Below are 6,813 nucleotides of genomic sequence, written 5' to 3' on the forward strand. Positions count from 1 at the left end.
CCCAATCTAATGGTTGCTTCTGGCACTAAACTCTATCACTGAAAGCCTCACTTCCCAATAGCCTGAGGTACTCTGGTGTTTGGACAAGCCATTCAGGAGTAAGGCATGCCATCATTCACACCACTCTACGTCCAGAAATCTAGCCTATCCATAGCCATGGTTAACTAGTAGAACACATCAACGTGGGATACTACACCATGAAAAATACCTTACTCCTGTCCAATGCATTAACACATTTAGGATTGTTTTGGCAATACAATACACTTCAACTTAGTAATCACTTGACTCATAGCTTCAATTATGCCAATCTATATATTTAAACCATATATCAGAAAACACTATCAGAAGAAGTGAATCATAGCTTTCTAGATAAAATATTTTAAAGTACAAGATAACTAACAAGTTATTCCTTCCGCTGACAAAATGAAAAGAGCATTGTATAAGAACAACATGTCACATGAATGTTGTCACAGTGATTGGATTTACATATGTATCTAAATAGGCTGAGACTCATATTTGTACACCATTAGATTATGGTTTTGAGTGCAGATTGTCAGAGAACATATCTATTGGGCTGGATCTTTTTTAATTTTAAAAAAAGAGTCCTACTTCGCTTAATATTTATAAAACATCCACTAACCACCACAATGGATGTATGCTCCATTGAAGAAATGGAAGTGTCAGACAGGGATTATCTGGACATTCAAATAAAGGTGAAAAATGTTTCATGTGAAAAAGAAGTTTGTTGACAAGATTATCATTTGCAAGTCAGCAATTAAATAATACTCACTTTTAACTAGCTGAAAAAAAAAACCCACCCTGCTTTCGTAATTAATCAGCTACCGTATAGCAGCATCAGGTGTGTATTAAGAAATAAATATTTTCCGCCTTAACAGAAACTAAGACAGAGCTATGCTATTTGTGAAGCATAGATAATTATCCCAAAGTTCATCTGATGCTAATGGATGTTACTGCCACTGAATTACAAGTTTTAACCTTAAATTTTTGGGACATTTTAGGTTACTGTCAGTCACAAGGTTAGAATATGAAAACATCATAAAGTTCTCTCTTAATAGCAGCTCAGATGCATCTCCACAGGGATATCATAAATTCACTTCCTGTCACTCTAAAGTGAGAGAAAAATAATGATTTTGAGGTAGCTGAAAGATATATGGAGGGAACTTTCAGGTGAGAGTTTTTTTTAAAACACACACAACAGAGAGAGACTATTACGGTGCAAAGATGTGGAACTGCTACTTAGGGTTTCTTTAAAGTAAACTGTTCTCTTGTGACAAATCCACTTTTCAAATTCATCTTCTATAACATTAAAAAGGGCATTTGAGAATATCTTCATTAATACAGCTTTCAGAAAACAAATGGGAAAACTGCATTCCATTGTCAAATATTCCATGCCATCATCTAAACAAGGCAAAAAGCAACACACTGTACTGACAATCCATAGGCTCTTGTCATATGATCTCACATGTTCCATGAACAAAGTTCTTTATAGTACATATATAGGTAGATACATTTCTAGAGTCTGAATATGTCAGTGCAACTGCTGATCAGAAGCAGCTCTGAGAAAAAGCACCATTAGCACTAGTTCAAGTACACAAATCCACACTACAACTGATGTGGTTATAGCAGGAGGTGGCCTTTGACAATAAGCAAATACGGTACAGGTTGGATCTCCTTGATACGGCACCCTCAGAACCTGACTGGCCCCGGATGAGGGATTTTGCCAAGAAATGACCTTCCCTGGTCCTGCAATCTCATTACCGGCCCACCAGCCATGACCTTGCTGCCAACCTCCCAGCTGGCTTCGCCCTGCTGCCTTCCAGCCTCACCAGGCAGGGCCACTGGCAGCAGGGCTCTTTGCTGTGCCACCGGACAAAAGCCCCATTCCAGGTTCCTAGCCCCACCGCTAGGCAGCCCCGCAGTCAGGCTCCTGACTCCACGGGCAGCCACGCTGTCTCCTAGTCCTGTGGCTTACCTGAGCCACTTGGCAGCTGTGGGGCTGCCAGGCTCCTGGTTGCGCTGCCAGGTGGCCTGCTGCCTCCCGGTCTCGCCAGGCAGTTTTGCTGCTAGGCTCCAGCCCCACTTCTCCCGACCCCCCACACACACCCTGAAGTGTTATCATCGGGTGGCAGCCCTACTGCTGGGCTCCCGGTTTTGCTGCCACAGGGCAGCCCCGCTACTACTGTCCTTTAGCCTCTCGGCAGAACTCCCAGACACAAGCCTTCAACTGGGACTCTCTGGTCCTGGAACATCCATGGTCCTGCCAGACCAGGGATGTTGCCAGACGAGAGAGTCCCGGGTAAGAGAGGTTCAACTTGTAGATTACTTTGCCTGGGCAAGTGGCTGACAAGTCTCTTCAGGAACTGACAGTTTTCTGATTTTCCTCTGAAGAGAATTTTCACTGTTTTGCACAGTACATCTATCTCAGGGTTCCTTCAGAAAGGTTAGAGAACTCTCACGCTAAACCAAACAAGTCTTTCTTGTGAAAGAGTAAAAAAGCGTCTGAACCATCAAGCCATTGTTTGCTTCTGTTTCACTCCTTCCTCCCCACAAACTTAGCCTTGTAATAGGTAGAAGAAATCTGAACAGTTGAGATGACAGGTTTTGTTAATGTCTTCAATAGCAGTTGTTTTCAACCCCATGAGTACTCACCACTGTTCTCCAGTATTTTTACTTGTTATTATGTATGCTGTGGTCTCTACACAGCTGGAGTATTGATTCAGAAATAGATGAATATTTTCTTGAGTGAATCTAAGTATGGCAGTGTGTCTACACTGTTGAAAACTAGCACCACTGCACTACAGTACAAGAGTGCAGTGTGTGGATAACAACAAGCCAGTGGAACATCACAAAAGCTGGGATTGTTTTTGGTACAAAGCAACTTCCTTTTATCCTACATGAACACAGAAAGTAATAGAGAGTTTTTAAGGCCAGTCAGGCTGACCCTTATTTAAGAACTTAACAATCCCTTAGTTTTACTTCGAATTTGGTTTAGACAAAACTTTTATTAATGAAAATGCAACAGATAACTAGCAGATTTTGGACACTGACAGTATCTGTCCAGATCTGACCTTATTTTCATCAGATTGAAGGGCAAGAAAGATAGTGAAAACTAACACAAGACAAAATTGACTGTGCAGTACTGCACAGCCCTACTTGTCTTTCAACTATTTATTAGTTATGTCAAAAAGTGAAAATTCAAGAAGACCCAGAGGTGAAAGAACTAAAGTTATGTGCTTCAAATTATTAATAAATGCTTGTGTTAAGTATTTCTGTTTCAAACAAATAAACAATGCCTCAACTGCCCAATATAAAAACACCAGAAAAATGCTGGCACTCAATTCCTACAAGACATCTTGCTCCACTCCAGGTTTTTTAAGATACTACAGCCTCAAAGACGACCGTTGATGGGAAGCAGATAATTATAGATTTGAACAGTTTTCAAAGGACAGGTTCACATCAATTCAACAGGTGACTTCTCCCTGACATCCAATGTGACAGATGGAGCTTCTATGCAGAGATTTGTTTTGATGTGTTCCATGGGCTTTTTACAGTAAATTCTAATTTTCTAATAAACATTCTATAAAACGTTCTAATATTTCAAGCCTTGAGTAACCACCACTTTGTCCATTTTTTCCAGTTAAAAAAAATAAAGATCTCCTACTTTAAGGAGTCATTTGGCAGCACAATATTGAAGTCGATTAAAGCAGAAATTTAATACTGAAGTGTATTAGAAGAGAAATAATATTAAGGTTACCTAGTCACAATATAAATTTGTTTTACATCTACTGGACACAGACAAGTCTGTGAGAATGCAGTATTAAGTTGATCAAAACTAATGTTTATACTACCTTGTGGTTCTGGTTCAAAGTTCATCTAATAGTAATAAACCTTCATACCATGACATGTAGTTTTATCTAGAGATGCACTTATACTGTGCTTGCATTGCTATTGAATCTCCATCAGTTTCAAGTCAACACAAAACGTAACACGTGTCCTACCTTAATTTTCACAGAGATAACTTAGATTTGGCTATATGAATAAAAAAAAATGAGATTTTTGGTCTGATAAGGACTTTGGGAAAAAAATGCTATCTTTATACCAGCACCAAATTTAAATCAATTAACTTTTCTGCAGTAATTTCTGTAGAGCACTCTCAAGACTGGTGTCCTGCATCCAAGATTATACAGTCTGTGTGGAACTGGAAGAAGTCAGTGATTATTTACCCAAGGGGGGTAAATGATCACTGACTTCTTCCAGTTCCACACAGACTGTATAATCTTGTGTACACTTTTAACGAATAGGTTTAAGTGAACTAAGAAATTTAAATGAAGCCTTTCTGAAAGTGTACAAGTCTACACTTTGTAGACTTGTGTCCATTGCCAGAAAGAAAACATCTCACCTTTCAAATAAGTATTACGAATGATAAACGTTTACAAAGGTCCATCACTGGTTAAAACAGGCTTATATTTAAATCAGTCAGAAGGAATGAGAGGTGCTTTATGTTAAAAGAAGTTTAAAAACCCAGCACTTACCAATATGAAGGTACCCAACACAACACCAGAAAACTTGTAGGGATGTCCTCAAAGTACATGCAACTGCCATTAATAATCTCCATTTTAGATATTTTATTATGTACAATAAACATTGGAAGATACACATCTGATTTACAAGTTACAGTGTACATTTTGTATATAGATTGCATCTTGAGGTTTACATCCCCTCTAAATGTTTAATTTTTCTTATAAAAATATTTGTTTTCCTAAGAACAACAAGTAGGAGAGTTAAGCAGCATAAAGCTGGAGAATACCAAAGTTTAAAAGTTTCTAAAGAAAAAATCCAGAGCACAATGTGATAAATAAAGCAGAGATTATAAATATAGGTGTCCGGTTACCATATATCAAATCCAGAGTGCAGACTAACAGTTACTTCTAATTTAACACAATAACTTTAAGCCAGGGTTTGCTTATTTAATTTTTTTCAGAATGAGTTCCACTAGCACTAGTCAAAGGGCAGCCAAATATTACAGTAATATAGTGTAAGTAACAAGACCTTTAACTGTGACGGCATCAAGTTCATGATAGGCTACAGTTCTTCACAGACCAGTCTGAGATGTCACTAACTACTTGTGGACTAAAAGACACTGCAGTGTTACCATTAAATTGCACCTTGCTGACAAGACACACCACCACAGTTGAAAGAATCCAACTTCAACAGCTGAGCAATGTCATGGCCATGAGAACATTTTGGCAAAAATAGATCCATTATTTTACCGATTGGTATCCCTTCAACCGATGCTTCTCAGAAGCCCCAAAGACGAGGAGCTATTCCAGATCCCTCCCCACACACGCACAACCCACCTCTCTTGCCACTAAGAGCCATAGGTGTCCACAGCTAAGGTCACTTATCCCCATGTCTCTGGGTGGCCTCGGGGCCAGACGTTTTTCAGATGGGGGGCCGGTGATGTAAACCCTGCCTGACTGGGGGCAGGCTCAGCCCCCACTCCACTGACCCCCGATCCTGCCACCCAGACACACCTGAGCTAGTGCCCGGCGGGGCCCCTGTGCCAAGCCTGGGGGCGGCCGGCGCGGGGCCCCCAGCTGGGCCGGGCTCCCCACAGAGCGTGCGGGGGCTGGACACACAGCCAGGGGAGACGTGGCTGGGGGGGAGCGGACGGACAGACACAGGGGCCGGACGAAGGGACACACACCGGGCTGGAGGGGGGGCTGGGAGCCGGCGGACAGACAGACACGGGGGGGGGGGGCGGGAGCGGACAGACAGACACGGGGGGGGGGGGGGGGGGGGGGCGGACAGACAGACACGGGGGGGGGGGGCCGGGAGCGGACAGACAGACACGGGGGGGGGGGGCCGGGAGCGGACAGACCGACACGGGGGGGGGGGGGGGGCCGGGGGCGGACAGACAGACACGGGGGGGGGGCCGGACAGACAGACACCGGGGGGGGGGGGGGGGGGGCGGGCACGGCCGGGGGGGCGGACGGACAGAGGGACGCAGGGCGGACCCGGGGGAGGGGCGCGGGGGTAACGCGCCCCCTCGGCGGGCGGCGGGGGGCGGCCCTGCCGCGGGCGGGGCCGGGCACTGACCTGGCGGCGCGGGGGGCGCCGTGTCCGCCCGCGGGGGGCTCCGCTCCCTCCGACTCGCCCCAAAAGGAGGAAAAAATTCCGGCCGGAGTTTAAAACAAAGAGGCGGAAATAGCCGAGCGGGGCCGAGCGCGGCCGAGCGGGGGCGCCGCGCGCCGGGAGCATGCGCACTGGCCCGCCCCCCCCCCCTCTCCGTCCCACGCGCTGAGGGGAGGGGGCTGCGCTCGTGCTGCCGCCCGCGGCGGCGGGGGGGAGGCAGGCGCCCTGCCAGCCCGGCGCGGGGGGAGGGGCGCTGACGTCGCGCGCTGCGAGCGTTACAGCGGCGCGTGACCCCCCCCCTCCCCTCCGCGAAGGGAATCCCCCTGGGAACCTGCCCTGGGCCTCTGCCGGGGGGGGGGGCAACCAGGCCACTTCCCTGGCCCCAGCCTCCTTTAATGGCCTCAGCGCAATCCACGCACGTACCAACAGCCAGACACCCCGAAAACCTGCACTGTGGTCTCCAAGACAATCTACCCACTCCCCCAGCACAGTACAAAAAACTTCAAGACAACCCACTAACACACACAAGCACCCATCCCTCACACAGGGCTAGACACCTCCCCTATCAGACCACCAGATACCCCAACGCCTCCACCCCAGCAAAGGACTCCTCCACAATCCATTAACACACCCCAACAGTCTCCTCACAGCCAGGGC

The 6,813-nt window shown here is 46.0% G+C and overlaps 1 protein-coding gene across 5 annotated transcripts in view; it reads right to left on the minus strand.

The window, feature by feature from the left end:
* PCGF3 (polycomb group ring finger 3) overlaps positions 1-6,321 on the minus strand; it is a 67,173-nt gene extending 60,852 nt beyond the window's left edge. For 2 of the 5 annotated variants that reach the window (XM_075931291.2, XM_075931285.2), the window contains exon 1: positions 6,121-6,312. The gene's annotated coding sequence lies outside the window, so the exon portion shown is untranslated. Of the gene's footprint in view, positions 1-5,378; positions 5,715-6,120 lie in introns of those variants that run through there. The other 3 variants (XM_075931292.2, XM_075931290.2, XM_075931286.2) reach the window with 3 other exon arrangements.
* Positions 6,322-6,813: the final 492 nt, after the last annotated feature.

This window comes from Pelodiscus sinensis, chromosome 6 (genome assembly GCF_052426305.1).
Source record: "Pelodiscus sinensis isolate ZL-2025 chromosome 6, ASM5242630v1, whole genome shotgun sequence".
Classification (NCBI taxonomy): domain Eukaryota; kingdom Metazoa; phylum Chordata; order Testudines; family Trionychidae; genus Pelodiscus; species Pelodiscus sinensis.